The 15,891-nt window shown below is 41.2% G+C and overlaps 1 protein-coding gene across 1 annotated transcript in view; it reads right to left on the bottom strand.

Moving 5' to 3' along the window:
• elfn2a (extracellular leucine-rich repeat and fibronectin type III domain containing 2a) overlaps positions 1-15,891 on the bottom strand; it is a 117,845-nt gene that overhangs the window by 37,258 nt on the left and 64,696 nt on the right. Inside the window, exon 3 of the mRNA XM_041036327.1 lies at positions 6,197-6,245. The gene's annotated coding sequence lies outside the window, so the exon portion shown is untranslated. The remainder of the gene's footprint in view (positions 1-6,196; positions 6,246-15,891) is intronic.

Below are 15,891 nucleotides of genomic sequence, written 5' to 3'. Positions count from 1 at the left end.
GGAGTAAGCAAATATGGACGGTGTACTGTTGCATTTATGGTTCTATCTTATTTTAATCTGATCTCACTTTAGCAGTTGTAGTTTACCTTTCCTCCTCTTTGAAGTAAACACTGGTTTTATTTCCAAGTTTTCCTTGGAACTCTCAGCTGACATTAAAATAAATGTCCATGTGCTGGTCAAAGGCCGAAACGTGCACAATACTTCCTTATTTTCTTTTGATTTTCCCTGTCTGCTGACATGGAGGGAGAGTGTGGTTTAAACAGTTATTTCTTGGCTTAGATTTTATGTATCTCTCCTCCTGAGGTCATGACTTCACAACTCAGTCTGCTGCTGAAGCAAGGAAAGCCAAACAGCTTCCCAGGATGCTCTCACTTTGGGCAGGATGAATTACTTCACATTTTGTAGCATGTTCTCAGAGTTGATTTGTATGAGTCCACCTCTGAAACTGCAGGCAAAGGCTCAGCCAGCCACTGATGCCACCCAGCTATCACAAACCAGGGGGAATAAAACAAAAAAAACAAAACAAAAACAAAAACAACTGCAGGTATGATGCACAAAGTTGAAATAATTATAAAACTTGAACTTATTTCGGCCTGGTTTTAATTAACTTGCTAATTAATAGACTTTATTCTTTATTCTTTTTATAAACAACCTTGACTCTTTCCTTCCCCACTTCCAAGGATTCAGTGGAAACTATCCAATCTTATCAACTTGTTCTATATGTAGTAAGCGATTGCAGTGCAAAGGTGTAGTGTATAGACTTATCCTCTCTTATCCCTTCTCCTATCCCTTTTGTTATCAGCCCCGGAGGGAAAGCAGGGATTAGCAAGTCCTGGAAAGAAGAGGGTAAGTGCAATAGAAGTAGAAGGCAGAAAACTTTAATACCTTGTAAATTCCACACTCTTATCTGGTTCGTAGCTTTGTATCAGATCTAGAGTTTGCACAGAGTGGATGATTTATGCTGATACCAACTGGGTCAAGTGGGAGAGAGGAGAGTGGTGACAGAGGAGGAGACCTACATCAGCAGAGGATAAAAGGATGACTGGGCGGATGGAGAATGAGAAGAGTGGGTTAAAAGATGACTTTAAAAAGTTGAGAAGTGAATTTGTAGATGGTGAAAGGGAAGTGTAAAGGAGAAGGGAGGAAAAAAAGCCATGGTGAGAAAGGAGAAAACAAACCAAGTATAGAAACACAGAAAAATTCTGGGGTCATGGTGATTAAGATGTTAAATGTTTCTGTGCTGAGCCCCCCAGGCTGTGAACGACAGAGCCGAGACAAAAGCTTTCTCCTTTTCACTTTCAGGCCTTTAGCCAGACTAAGACTGCTCTAATAAAACGACACTGAGCATACAATGGGCCCTCACCCAGAAAGCACTGACAGACCTCATGATGGATCCAAAAATAAGAACACTCAAGCTCAAGTACTTCAGTGCAAGTGCTCAGTGCAAGTGAGTCACTAGAGTGAGGCTCTGTCGTTACGAGATAACACCTGTGATTCCACAGCACTGCCATTCTGGGTTTTGATATTCAGTCCAAGACATGGTGAAAAGAAAAGAATTATGTCTTCACCCTGTTTGCTAATTACCACATCGTAATTTACATCTAACATACAATGTGCAAAATCAAGACAAATCAAAAACCTTTTATTCTTACTCTCTGGACAGTTGTGCGTCAGTGAGTGTACTCAAGACTCAAACCAACATTTCAAACAGTTCCATATATATATATATATAAAAGTGTGCAACCAGCAGGGTCCAGTACGTTTGTGTGCAGGGACAAAAGTGGCTTGTTAGGGACAAACAGAATCAGATACAGTGTTTTCCAAGGACAGCAACACCCACTGTTCCTGTCGACCAGGAAGCGAGCAACAACTGCTTGTTACATTTAGGTCTTAGAAAAAGTCCTTTGTAGAAAACTTTGGCCGCAGTTACGCTCACAGTTCAAACCAAATTGTGACACTAAACAGCCTCACTTTGAGTGTAAAGATCTCAAGAAGCCATGCTGGTTTAATTTAAAGTGGGCTCCACCTTTCCTATACACTTGCAGGTGAAAGTGATGAAACGAAAGGTAAAAAACAAAATGAAATGTTATCACACAGTCCAATTTTTGGACTTGATCAGTCTTCTAGTCACAGGGCAGCTTCTCTCTCTTCATGCTTTTTTTTTTTTTTTTTTTAGAGATTTAATGATTGAATTGAATGAAATACTCCATAAAATACATATTCTTTGTAGACGCAGTGATTAATCAAACATGAGAACTAATTAGCACCGGTATGGAACAGCCATCGGCACTGATACCCAAAAGTGAGAATGTGGATGTGAGGAAACTTGAGTGGATGCATTCACTGGACAGTGAGGACAGTGAGCACCTTTCTAAAAGTCTTGCTGTAACTAGAGTTATACAAATTATAGCAGAAATGCTTTTGGCACAGCTGTGTGATGAAGATAATGAGCAGGGGAGGAGTGCGTGAATAAACGTTGGCTTTGTAATCGTCTCAGCGAAATGGGAATGAAAAGGTACATTCAGAGAAAAGATGGCAGGTGATGGTGAAGTTTGAATAGAACAGGCAAGCAATGTACCGAATAGGTAGACTGACTCTTATTGTATTCTTACACATGCAAGCCATGAAACGTAACAGCTGACGCTAAAGTTTCTTTTGTCTTTTTATGCCATTTCTTTTTTTAGAATTGTACAGTTAAAAATATAAAGTTCCTGAGTGTAAAAGCACTCTTTTTTTCCCATTGTCATGATGTTTTTCACCCTGCATTCTTGTTTTTGTATTTGTCAGTTATACCTACAGTGAAGTGATTAACCTTACTCCCCTTTTTGGCAGATCCACAACTTTGAAAACTCTTTCCTGGTTTGTACAGTTGATGTTGCTGTCAACAGGTAAGACCATGGAGGCCTGTCGCCTCTGGGTGTCAACACTGATTGCAATGTGGATGTCAAAACCCTGGAGCTAAGAGTGTGACATGTGCAGGCTTGGTGTACTCTGTGACAAATGCTCATTGCAATCTCCTGACTCTTTGAGCCTCAAGCTGTATTTACAATGAGCAAGTGCTATGTGGAGATCACACGTAACTTATGAATGAACCTGAATATTTAACGAGTAGGAATATTAGCTTGGGTGTAATAACTCTTAAAGGCCAAAACACATGAGTATACCACATGCCAGAAACAATATTCACTCACTCTATTCAGGTGAGTTCAATCCTCTTTTGTTCTGCTCATATTTCCCTCCTGTACTCTGCTGCGATGAATTCCCAGCATTCAACTTTTCACCTTGAGTCAGCAGCACGGTGTTTTGATAGTTCCACCTTCATCCATTTCAGATAGATGTTCAAGCTCCTGTCCCAACACTTCTAACCCAACGCTTGTCACTCATCTCGGGGAGCTGTCTGCCTTTAAAATAGCAGTAAGCCTGAGGCGGAGGTGACTGGGAGGCATAAAACCAAACAGGAGCTTCAGGAGGAAAATGAATGGTAAACCAAGCTAATCTATGAATAAAATCCCAAAGCTCCTGTTCAGAGGTTAGGTTTTCAGACGTGTTTGTCCATTTGTAAGCAGGATTTCAAAACCTTTTTTTTTTTTTTTTTACAAGAAAAAGTTAGGCCACAGGCAAAGTGAGTAGTTTTCATACAGATCTACATCTGGGCACAATTTTACATATTTAAATCTAAATTTAAATTTCATGTGATCATGCTCTTTAAGATTGTTTAAACATGATGTTTTGCCTGCAATGCAAAGATTACACATTAAAGAGTACAAGTATGATGTGAATGTTCTTTTCAGAGATCTTAACCCAGCTGAGACAACATGCTCGACAGTGCTTATTCTCTACCACCATCACCAATCACCAAATTAGAGGATATCTTTTGGAAGAATAGTGTCCCAACCATTCAGTGGAGTACTGAAGCTATCCTAGTGGCTCATGGTCGCCCAGCACCTGACTAAGACGTACATTTTAACTCTAATTTGTCAATTTTCTATTTTCTACATTTCTATTTTCTATGTAAAGAAAACCATCTAGGATACATAACACCATCTGTGTAAGTCTGGAGAAAAAATGACCCCATAAAATTGAAAGAAATGATGTTAAAAAGCAGGAAACACACCTCTCTAATGCACGCACAGCAACATGAGCACAAAGTCAAGCAGCAACAGCTGGCGAAGTTCAAATGTTTGTTAGTAAAAGACGGAAACACCTCTGTCTCATAGCAACAGAACTTACTGCAATAGTTGTGCAAGTGAACTGATTACATGTGGCATCACACACACTACAGGCTGTTTGTCGTACCCCATATCATACAAACTAAGTTATGTCAAATAAAAGTCCCCTATAAATAACTGACCCGAATCATACAAACCCACACCATACCAGCTTCCAGAGTCGAACTCCTGCAGCTCAGAGAGCGATCGACTCCGGATGCATCTCGTTAGCACGGCCCACTGGAGGCCTGTGCTACTTCAAACACCTCCATGCTGCTGCTGCTACTGCTGAGCCTGCTGCCTGCTGCAGGCTATAAATAGAAACCAATCTGCAAACCCCACCTAATGAGCACAATCCACAACCAGCCGCCGTGTGTGTGTGTGTGTGTGTGTAAAGATACAGCTGACCATGCTGTTTTGATCATGGGTCTACTGCAAATCACTGCTCTACCGAGGTGTGTGTGTGTGTATAAAGTGTGAAGGTGGGTGTGTGCATGTGTGTCCATTAGGTTCTTGCTATCTTTTGTTGCTAAATATAGACAAAGCAATTTTCTGAGTTGCCGTGGCATGATGGGGACAGCACAACAAGCAAATTGCCCTCTGTCTCTGTCTGTCTTTGCTCTCCCATCTTTCTGAGTTACAAGTCTTTCCTCCCCTCTGTCTGTCTCCTCCTTAACTTGCTCAAATCTTGCTGACCTGTCTTACCTTCAGTGTAGGAGTGCATGTGAGTGTATGTGTGTAACTGTGGGAGTGCAGTACGCAGCCTACTGGCGAATGTTTCTGCACATCTGTCTCTAGAGTTTAAAGATAATCGTGGAATGTTCTTTTTGTGCAGGAGTCAAATAATGTTTTCTAATATCAATGAAATTAACTAAGATGAAGGTAAGCATTGGGTTCACTACCGATCTCCATATTCTTTATTTAAAAAAAAAAAAAAGAAGAAATATGACCATGGCTGTATGTTCCTGACATGTTCCTGTAGCAGTGGAGCACTTCAGGTACTGCTACAGCAGACTGTTTGACACTGTTTGTCCACCTGGTAAAGATTCTCTCATTATTTGGTTTGTGCTCTTGAGAAATTAATTCTTTACTTGATTTTAATCAACAGAAGAAGAAACTGCAGGCACAGCACATACACAGCCACACCTCTAAAGCACATGTGTCCCTAAAGGAGACGCTTCAAATTTCAATTAACATGCAATTATAAATGCAACCTAAACTTTTCTGTACTTTCATGTGTCATAGAGACACAATGACACAATGACCACACAACCACCTAGAGGTTGCAGAGGTACAGAATAAAGCTATTTTGCTGAACTGAGCAAGATGTGGAGTCACGAAAGCAGATGCAGATGCTGTGACATTTCCATGACATGGTCTTATTTGGGCGTATTGGTTCAGGAGGATTCTCCTCCTGTCAAAATATAAAGCTTTGTGTAGCTCCCAGAGGGAACTATTCAGGGGAAAAGCAAAGCATTTGCTGCCAGTTGACATTACCCTCACAATTTTTACATTATAGCTTAAGAGAACCCTAGTAAGAGCAAGGCACATGACCAGCTGGCCACACACACATTAAGTGTGTGGCATTAATTGTCCTAGATAAAGCTAAAAACCTGCCAAAGGCACTGAAAGAGCATTAGCAGAAGAGAGGTGATGGACACATTCTGTGTGAATTATTTCCAAGGTGTTTTCATTAAGGTTTTAATGAAAACACTGAGAGCAAAAATGCTCCAACTGACCTCTGACATCCATGTGCAACGTGATAAGCTTTTTGTTTGCTATCGTGTAACAACTGAGCCAACATGTCGCCTGACGTGGCTCAAAACAACCAACACAAAAGCCAGTTAAACTCACAGGTATGCACAATATGTCCCTCATGGTGGACAAACGGTGTGTCCCTGAGCTGTTCCTCTGTGTCATGCAGATGTGCGTCATCTTCATGCATCAGTCTGTGCCTCTACACAGCACAAGACAATTGGAATAATTACCTCGAGTTTAATGTTCTCAGATCGTCTGCCAGTTGTCAGCGATGAAAGCCTGCAATAAACAGAAAAGCAAAAAAAAAAAAAGAACAAGTTGAATGAACCATCAGTGTCATCCGTGGAAGAAGGGGCAGGTCCCTGTCTGACACACCACGGTGAGTGGAGGATAATTAGAAGAGAGTGTCCCTGATTGGTGCATTTGTCTACATCAAAGAACGCTAAGTAGGAAACGAAGCAGCTGGGCAGGCTTTACATGGAAGAGCAAAACACCAAGACACAATCATAGAAGCACTTTTTTTTTTTAAAAATGACTCTGGTGATGAACAAATAGATTTTCTCATGACAGATTCAGCTCATATGTGAACCCCCAGTTTAAAAGTACCCTGTGACATTTATCCAATTACCCTAATATTGTTCATAATCAGGAACAAGCTTTAAAAAAGAAAAACACTGATGTGGTGGGGGGTAGCAGAGTGGTTAGAGAAATGGGCTTATGACGCAAAGACCACTGTTTGGGCTCTGAGGCATGCTGGGAAGCTCTGAGACAGGAGAACGAATGCGTAATTCTGACTGTTACTTTTTCTAAACAAGCACCATGAGACTGCTCAGTGTGAGACTGCAGCGGCGACGAACAGCTCGCCAGTATGATTCAACGAAATGTGATGAGCGTGACACAGAGCGCGAGGGCAAAGAAGGGCTGAAAACTCTGCACTTGTTCTCTCATACTGCACAGTTTTTGGGACGAGGAAGGCTGATGAGGATAAAATGTCTGCGGCCAGTTTCGGTTCTATTTGTCCTCTCTTCAGGGATGTTAGTTGTAGGTGTTGTGAAACCATAAAAGTGTCATGACTGCTGTGCAGGGTGCTGATTCTAAAACTTCCAGCATTAGTACATTTGACATCCCTGGCGGGGACAAATGGCCGGTAGTGCAGTGGCCTAATGTCTGCCAGTTTCAGTTCTTTTAGTCCTTTCGTCCGTCTTGTGAGGAGGTAACAGTTGTTTTTTTATATTTTATTTTTTCTTTTTCAGTGTTGGTTGTGAATGATGTCAGTTGAAGTGAGTTGGGATGTCAGCTGGAAAGTAATCACTGAAAGCAGACAAACTCCAGGTTAAAGAATATGAAATGAAAGCTGTGAAAAACTCTCGTTTCATTTGATTCAGCGCTGAAAGCAGCTGAATTGTCGGCTCGATCGCGAGAGATGAAAGCAGATGAACTGTCAGCTGAAGCGTCACAGTGACATGTAATGGGTGAAAGTAGTTGGCGTGTCCGACAAACGCCCCATTCAGACCTGATTTATTTCTCTAGAGGAGACGGGTTGATTTAATTCCTTGTACTGGTCAGTGATTTTAATCCCGTGTGGTGAGCGTATGTGGGTAATTTTTCAGCACCCATATGGAGCAACGTCTTTGTAATTCAAAGTAGATCCAGCCACATGTACTTTTTTCTAGGTCAAGTAAGTCAAAAATTTAAAGAGTCAAGAGAACATGACAGAGACACAGCTCATCAGTTGGGCTGATCTAATGGCAGCTGCTAGTAGTTACCAGAAAATCTTTCTGAAGCTCCACTTTTAGGTTATATTTATGTACATTTTACCAAACTGACACGAGTAAAACCATTGACCTGATGGCTGTCAGTGGATGACCTTCATTGTGAAGATAACTGAAAAATGTGATGAATCTTGGGCAAGTCCTGAAGCATCTTCAATCCATGGTCTCTAAGCAGATTTATGGGTGTTTATTCACACAGATGATTCCTCAGGAAGATGATATTCCTCAGGAGGTGTCAGTCACACTGAATGATAGCAATTTGTGTTTGATATCTGTGTGTTAGGACTTGACTGAGATATGACTCAGATGACGACCCCCCTCCCCCACCTCCAGGGAGGCTTTTGGCTTCGTCCTGCAGAATGTCTGCGTGTATTGCATGCACGTATTTTTATAATTTCTCAGTGGCTACAGTTCCATCCAGAACAGCGAGTTCAATGACCAATGAGCACAGTGAATAATTCACACCTCCCCCTGTAATGTCAATGCTGTCTGAATGGGGCTAAAGTGTAAATGCTGAAAGCACTTGAAATAGCATTTAAAGTGAAAGTTAATGAGACAGTTGAAGCCTACACTGAGTGTAGTTTCTCCCACTCTCGCTCTGAAAACCCTGTGCAACACACAACACTGGCTAAACTGTCTCCTGAACACACGGCAGCAGCGCTGTGCTTTCACAAACTGTAATTCACAACGTCACATTATCCTAACAAAGATTAGCTGCTATTTCTCTCATCTTTAAGCCGCAATTATCATTAAAGCATCTTTCAGCTTAAGTTCTTATTTGTAGAAAAATGAATTGACTAAGCAGGGAATTACTACTAGCTTTTCTCTCTTTGAAAATTGAATCGAAGGCAACTGGACATATGTTTGTCTGGGAAGACGTTTTGCCTCTTATCCAAGGGGCTTCATCAGTTCATACGCATCGGTCTATCTAGTCCGCACTAGTCTGACCAAGAAAGTGGAGTAAGACCCAGGTATTTAACCTGTTGTGGGTGGGACCACAACAGGTTACTAGCTTTTCAAACACCACAAAGTCACATATACAGTACATCTATCTAAACCATCCCCAGAACTCAAATAGTCACTCAGATCTCTAATATGTATCAGTGAAGGATGCCACGTAAAATGGGTGTGGTTTCTCTTCAGAGGGATTTAGTCGCGCAGTTCATCGTCCTAAAGGTTGGCCTTGGAACAGAACACCTTATCATCAGTGAGGGACCTTCAGGATGGATGGATCTATATTGGCATCGCTGATCAGTCATCAATCAACAACCATCTGTCAGGTCATTCATCTGTTAGACTGAGTGGAAGTAAATGCTGACTTCATTTGTCTTCACTGGACCTAGATGTGCGTGTGACATGCCGACGACTTGAGTAAATACAAGATGAATAGAGCTCAGCGGAGAGGAACCACATAGGCACACACACACACACAGAGATAGACACATACTGACACAAACACACACACACACACACCTATCCTGCAGACCTTTCAGCTGTACTACCTGCTGAACCACTGCTCACATTGGCAGGTAATCTGTTACAATTACCGCCACTGTATTTTGACCTTGATGAAGCTGCTTGTGTTAGAGTGCTAATCAGTGAAGACTTTGTAATGTTAATGTGTAGTGGCATATGTGTGTGTGTGTGTGTTGTGTTCTTTCTTTGCGAGGACCAACTTCAGCCCTTAAGAGTGAAGAGAGTTTGGAAAGTGAGGACACTCTGAGGACATCTTCAAAGTGCTGTTTGAGGGATGGTTTTGGAGTAAAGGGTGGAACGGGGTCGAGCTTCGCATTTTTCTCTATTTCATCTGTGTGGAAACCATCTCTGTGCGTGAGCTCACATTTTAACTCATAATATTTTAAAAATATGATTTCTTCTTCACAGTAATCAGCATACCTTATGTACTAGATGATACTAACAATGTTTGACGCCTGAGTATTTCATTCTATTTCCATTCTCACCAAAGGATACAGGTACTGTGCACTGTGAGAGCTTTGCTTTTCTAAATGCTAATCTTAAAGGATTATTCCATAGATTTACATGTTACGCTCAGGGAAGAGTCACCTCACAAGCCCCTCAGCCTGTGAAGACAGTTGTAATTTGCCCTCTCTTGTTTTTCTTTGTAACACGAAAGCAGGAATCTGACACTGTAGACTCCATCATCATCATCTTACATGTGATCAGGTTTAACCTACGTAAACACTTTGTTTGAGGTCGAGTAAAGATTGTGATGTGGTTAAAGGAACCTCCACCAGCTTTACACATGCAGGTTAGATTACCTTACATAGCCCTGGCCTAACCCTGACAGAGCAGTTGAAATCATGTCTCCAGCCTCTTGATGAATGTAGGTCCAGTACTCAGACTCCTTGCAGCTGTGGTTTGCTCTCCACTGACTCAAACTTTCTTTTGACTTTTAGAATCTCTCATTCTTTTCTATACAAAATGAAACTCAGTCACAGTCTTGAGTTGTCCTCCTCATTTCATAGAGATCCTGCTCAGCTAAAAGAAGAGGAATCATTCTTTAAAAAAAAGAAAAAAAAAAGAAAAATGGCAGGTGGACATATTACACATGTTCCACCTAAACAGAACTTCAGGTATGTTAGTTCCGCCCACAAATTCTGTGTTGCTTGTACTTCAACCTAAACAACTGCCAAGAGTTTCTCTCAGGAACGGGAGTACAAGACCACACACAAATACCTTACCTATCTTCACACACACACTTGGCTCTTGCTGTCTATTATATCTAACATCTGTGCTGAAAAGGATGTACACAACAAAATGTTGTACTGCTATTCAGAGGGAAGCTGCAGCTGAAAGGACACGCAAAGATAATTTTCTCAGCAGGAAGGGAAACAACTGAGGGACTCAGACTACGGCTGAGATTTGGAGTAACTTGCTCCACTAAGGTGATGCTTTAGATTATAGCCTGTTATCCTCAGTCCTATGGACACCCCACCGCTCCGTCACACATCACCACTCCAGGTACTTCACCCGCCTGAGTATTTTCCAGAGAAATACCACCAGAAATACCAGAGAGCAGAAAAAGACACAAAATAAAAATCATGCCCCAAAAATGGGCTGTATTTTATCTTTATTATTTTTTCTTTTTTTCATCAACGTCCTTGGGAAGGACAACTCAGGCAACTCTGCCTGGTTTAGGTTTATTTGCAAGCTCATATAAGGTGATAAAAAAAGAAAAATGATAGGAATATTAAGTGATTAGATGGAGAAAATAAAACAGTGTGAAGGGAATATAAAGTGAGCTTGTCTCATTATAAACAAACTGATGAAAGTCAAGATGGGAAATAAACAGCTGAACTGTATAAGCAAAACTGAATGTAAACATTAAAAAGCAACACCTGTGCAATATGATGCAAACCTAAACACCTTAATACAAACTCAGCTCAGCTGTTCAAGTCCACTGAATTCAGTTTGGTTATGAATGGGGATATTTGTCCCTTGGTGTGGACAGAGCTTCAATAACTCTTTATGCATGAACCAGATTGTCTCTTTATTGATGTGGATGCGCTCAAAGACTCAAATTATGCAAATTATTGACATGTTTTCAAACAAAGTTCAGCTTTGAGCTAATGTGACAAAATCACTTTAGCCCATTATCTGTCTCCAGCACAGTGTGAAATGTGAAAATTACAAGCACTGTTAAGATTAGTTTGATAGGAACGATTGATTAAAGGCTGCAACCGATTCATGAAACATGTATTTTCACTGCTATGTAACATAAATCGAAATGATCAGTGTTTATGTTTTCCAGTCTGTGCTCTCGAATGTTTTTTGCCACTAAATTATGATGATACCTGAGTTATGATCACATTCAAACTGCTCATTAAAGAGAGAAGCAGCTTGTCACTATCCTGAAAAACAAAAAAAAAAAACTGTTCAAGGAAAAAGCTGTTTTAAGAAACAAAACAAAACAAAGAGATATCACATCAAAAGAATCAGATCAACTTTCATCCAGCAGCTGTAATTATGCCGATGTTGCCAGTGTTGTATCGCACTCTGATTGCACAGAGCAAGTTATGTTCGGGTCATAAGGTCCAGACTCATTAATAAGCCCTCACACCAAAATGACAAAACAGGTGACCTATCAGTGTCTTCCAAACTGACCCATGTGACCATTCACAGAGCAGCTCGCATTAATCAACCATAACCACTGTGTTAGAGTCAGAGAACGATTATTGTAAGAGTTAAACTTAGGAAAGCGTTTCCTTTGTGGTTAAACCGAACACATGTTGGCTCCTGCTGCAAGATTTGGCATTAACCAGCCTCCGGCGCCAAAGTCACAAAATTAAGTGACCAACCGTTCACCTCAACTTGCTTCCAAAAGGGCAACACACAGTGGATAATGCATGCTGAAACAGCCATTCTCATTGTCTGTATAAGTCCTGATGCACAGTCCTGTGCGCTGAGGATACACAGACCCCTTGTTTCTCAGTTTTGATGCACATCATCTCTCACGAAAAGCAGTATTTTTTTTATTTTTTTTATCATATTTGCTTCTTATATGTATGAGCACATCCTGACCACTGCACCTTGATTACTGCTGTTAGTTTAAATTGGTTGAATATAGTTCTCAGTATTTTATTACAAGGGCCGTAGGTAGTTATGCCAAAATGAAAGCATGCATTCAGCCTTAGGCCTTTTCATTCAGATTTTTACACGGCAACAAATCAGTCGCACAATTCCTTCTCAGTGGGGGAATGTAACTTTCTCATTATTTATACCCACAACATGTAATTTACTTTTCAGACTTAATGCACATTTACGAAACGTTATGGGTCTCCTGTGTCAGTGTCTTTTATTCGCTTCAAAAGGAGTTTGTTTATGATTACAAAAAAAAAAAAAACAGCCTAAACTCTGTGACTTCACAGTAAACAAGTGAAACAAGTTTGGAGTCAGCTATAGAATACCTCCCACCGAGCCAAGCATCACATAGACACCATCAGATGGCTCCTACTGTGTCAGACTCATAAACTGCCAAACCCCCACAGAGCAATGGGTTTGTTTCATCCTTCAATGAGCCATCAACACACACACACACACACACACACACACACACACACACACACACACACACACACACACACACACACACACACATACATACACACACACACACACACACAAACACACAATCTGTATTGCCTCACTTCTCAGACCCTCGCACTGACACTCATATCTTAACCTGAACCCTCAACGTAAAAAGAAATCTGAACTCTGAGGATTTAAAGACTGGCCAGAATCTCCTCTTTGATGAATATATGTGTCTTCTATAATTAATGTGTGGCTCATCAAAGAGGCACAGACCTGGCAACAGATGGAGCTGCTGGGGGTTAAAAGCAGGCCTTTTCTTTCTTGTGTGCAAGGAGCAAATCAAGTTCAGATTCACGTTGTAGGTGAATTAAGATTCAGCTTTTGGTGTTTACCGATGTTGATTGAAAAATAAGGCGAGTTAAAAGGAATAGATCTGTTCAATCTGATTTTTGTGCCCATTTTCTTTTTACCTTGCACCTAAATGTTGTGTTTCTTGCTGCAAGACTCAAAAAGATCAGAAACCCTTAATAATAATAGGATTGTAGGAAATGTTGGCTAAAATTGAAATTAGCCGTTGATTAGATATCAGAGACCCATTGGCTGCAGACAATATACTTTTTGTTCAGAGTTTTGTATCATTCATTGTTTATTTTTTTATCCAGTTTTTCAGTATTCATAAAAGTCTAAATGCAAATGTTGTTTTTGAAAAGACACAAACAAAAATAATGATCCCTATTCATGTGCAACTTGTCATTTCTTAAACAAAGCATATAACTAACTATTCCCACAAAGGTGCCTGCATTCACTTGTCACCTTCCTTTGATTCAGTCCATTTAAAAGGTATCCCACTGGCACAATGTCCATCAAATTTCAAACAGCGAACAACTGATGTATTTGGCTAATTGCCATGTGTTTCTTTCCACCTGTTGCTCAATCTGCAACCGGGGAGATTTTATTAAAGCAAAACACACAAAATCAGAGTGTAAATACATCCACGACACTTTGAAGACACATTTAATCACACCAACAATAAACTTTAAGTACAAAACAACTGCGCTTCAGATATTATAGCCACACGAGAGGAGATAAACGTTCGTCCACATTAACGTTGTTTGCACTCTGGGATTTTTACTTCAGTCCATTAAAGGAGAAAGAACATCAGAATTAGAAGATTGGAAAATGTTCTTCAAGTTTATGGAGGTTTTAGTCGCATAGCAACAGTAGCTCGTAAGCAGCTCATCCTCAAAGCATTTGTTTAGCACCACTGGCTAAAAACAAATTCACCCTGCAGAGACAGAGGGTGAGGCTTGCTCGATGATGAGTCAGCCACATGGGCAGAAGTAATGACAACAAGCAGCTCTGACCTCACGATCCTTTCAACCACCTTCCCACATGCACAACTAATCACGGTGGACTGGCAAACTTCGGTGTCCCGGACCCCCTGAAGAGCGAGCAGAAAGGAGGAAAGCTGAGGCAGGTACAGCGAGAGCGAGTGTGCAGAGAACAGCGAGGTAATGACTGTAATTCAACCTCACCTCCTGGGTAAGTGAGTGAGAGTGAACGTTTAAAGCTTGAATCAATGAGGGCTGGCAAGAGGGGGAGACCACAGGAGAGTGGGGAGACTGACACAATTCATGGGTCAATGAAAGAGAGAAATGGAGGGAGAGAGGTGAGAAAGATCTGGGGGAGAAACAGAGAGCAGGACAGAAGCAAAGCCTCAGATCTGACAGAGCTGCTACGCAGAGCGATGGGTGCAAGGTGAAGAAACTCACAGACAAGCTCCACAGCTTTACCTGAATGGTTCCCTGAAAAACTCACGGACCACGTGCAAGTCACCACCAGTCACACCAGAACAACACAAACATTAATCACTGCTGTAGTCTGGAAGGGAACCCAGCAGTGTATTTCCCTCTGGGCTGCAGATCTTCTACTGTTTCAGCTCAGCACCCTCACTGAGTAAATGTAGCTTTTCACCTTCAGAAACAAAAAAATCTACTGTCTGTGCGTTTGAATGGCTGTGTATCTTTGTAGCACTGTGTTGTGTGAATCTGCTGCTTGTGTTCCCACGACAGTGTGATGTAGTGTCCTGATAAAGTCGAATAACATGAGATGGAGAAGCAAAGAAGCTTTTCCACTGCCAGGTCCATTATTTCAGTGTATCTGAACGGCTCAGAGTGTATTATTGTGCTTAAGCCATTGTGCCTTTCACCAATGGCATCATAGCATCAAGCAGAAACCCTGTTACTATGGTCACCTGGACATTAATATACCTTACACACTTATCTAGAGCCATGATTGATCTGTAAAGCTGGATTTTTGATTGCATGATTTTGGCTGCTGCCAGCCTATCAGAAATCAATATATTTTGTGGCCATGGTATAAATATTGATAATTTGGAAGATGGAGTCAGATGAATCTCCCTTTTCACCACCTGCACATTTCAGTTACATTGACATTACTTTAACCATTTCAGCTTGAAAAGTAGTTGGGAGAAACGGCAGATCACTCACAAGTTGAGCCAGTTTTATTACTGTAGTAATGACATGTGATGGTCATATTTCAGCATTTACAGCGTTTGCAGTAACTGTGTGGTTTGGAGAACGCACCGTTGTTACACAACACGCTGTTGTCTGGAGCACACCCACACACTCACACTTAAATGTGAAGATTTTGATCGGAAATTCTGATAATTCTCAGTTCCCAGAGTTCAGCCCCCAGCTTATGTGTTTTTATACCGCTGTGTGTCTCCGTATCGCTGTGTGAATGTAAAAATATTGCCCACAATAATGCCCGCAGGCCGCAACAAGAGTCTGCAAAACGGGGGCCTGTTTCACCAAATTTGCAATGTGCAATCGGCAATTTGCAGCATGAAATCTTTCCCACTACCGTTCATTTTGACATAATCAAAACAAACACCATACTAAAGACCCATGTATGAGCTTGCAAGAGCCTTTTAGGTTTGGAGATTTATCTGCACTTGCCAACAGCCATCACTTGGGATCTTTGCCTGCCCCAGACCGACTTCCCAGATCTGAGACAGCATCCACACTTGTGCCCAAAACAACGGTTGTTCAGAGGAGACGCATCTACACCTCGTCATG

The sequence above is a fragment of the Toxotes jaculatrix genome, chromosome 4 (assembly GCF_017976425.1).
Source record: "Toxotes jaculatrix isolate fToxJac2 chromosome 4, fToxJac2.pri, whole genome shotgun sequence".
NCBI classification, from domain to species: Eukaryota; Metazoa; Chordata; class Actinopteri; family Toxotidae; genus Toxotes; species Toxotes jaculatrix.
Note: the sequence above shows the minus strand (reverse complement) of the source record. Positions and strands in the feature narration are given on the sequence as shown.